General features: G+C 50.9%; 1 pseudogene; it reads right to left on the bottom strand.

Annotated features, from left to right (window-relative positions):
• Positions 1-227: 227 nt before the first annotated feature.
• Positions 228-911, bottom strand: LOC148363463 (18S ribosomal RNA; annotated as a pseudogene; the record flags this gene model as incomplete).
• Between the last annotated feature and the right edge of the window lie 332 nt (positions 912-1,243).

Below are 1,243 nucleotides of genomic sequence, written 5' to 3'. Positions count from 1 at the left end.
CCTTGACTCTCATATCAGCCAAAGATTAATATCCCAAATTAATCTGACAGACGCCACGGCCGCCAAACTTGCTCCGTCGCGCGGCCCGGGAGTGACCCACGCTGCGCCCCCCCGTCCCGTCCTGTCCAGCCGGCCATCTTATCCCGCGTCAGCTGACGTTCTGCCGCCCTCGGCGTCTGGCTCGTCAGGCGTCCTGCCTTGTCACGCGGATCCAGCCACTCATCCGTTAATGATCTTTCTGCAGGTTCACCTACAGAAACCTTGTTACGACTTTTACCTCCTCTAGATAGTCAAGTTCAACCGTCCCAGAGGGGACTATCCGAGGGGACTATCCGAGGACCTCACCAAGCCATCCGATTGGTAGTAGCGACGGGCGGTCTGTACAAAGGACAGGGACTTAATCAACGCAGGCTAATGACCCGCGCTTACTGGGAATTCCTCGTTGGTGTGAAATAAATGCAGTCCCCAGGCCCTGTCACAAGTGGGGTTCAGAGGATTACCCGCGCCGGTAGACAACGCACTTATACGCTCAGTGTGGCGCGCGTGCAGCCCCGGACATCTAAGGGCATCACAGACCTGTAATTGCTCATTCTCGTGTGGCTGAGAGCCACTTGTCCCTCTAAGAAGTTTTCTGCCGCCGACCGCGCGGGGGGGGGGGCCGCGGTACTATTTAGTATGTTTGAGTCTTGTTCCTTATCGGAATTAACCAGACAAATCGCTCCACCAACTACGAACGGCCATGCACCACCACCCACGCTATCGAGAAAGAGCCTTCAATCTGTCAATCCTTTCCGTGTTGAGTCAAATTAAGCCGCATGCTCCACTCCTGGTGGTGCCCTTCCGTCAATTCCTTTAAGTTTTCAGCAATAATACTCCCCCCGGTTTGGAAATCAGGAGAAACACACAGAGTTATAAATGTACACTCTGACACGGAACTCTAGGCGCAGCACGCTTAAGAGTGAAATGCCAGCAAATAAGAAGGCGCCCATCCAGGAGCCACCTGATTGCTCCAGGTGATCAGAGTTAATCATGACAAAAATGACTAATTATTAATTACACAATGTCCCTTTATGTCCAGGGCAAGCAGGGGCATTTCTCAGGCACTGCAACCTCAAATTTGAAAAAAGGCTTTGAGCTAAAGTCGTTCAATGGTTTTCACGTTTTTTTTCACTCACTGTTAATTTAAGTTCAAACAAATTTAGCTCTTTCAACGTTTCTGTGGGCAAATATTAAAAACGCTCTG

This window comes from Urocampus carinirostris, chromosome 6 (assembly GCF_059441175.1).
Source record: "Urocampus carinirostris isolate Australia breed hairy pipefish chromosome 6, RoL_Ucar_1.0, whole genome shotgun sequence".
Taxonomy (NCBI): Eukaryota; Metazoa; Chordata; class Actinopteri; order Syngnathiformes; family Syngnathidae; genus Urocampus; species Urocampus carinirostris.
The sequence above is the reverse complement of the archived record's forward strand: the minus strand, read 5'-3'. Positions and strand labels throughout refer to the sequence as shown.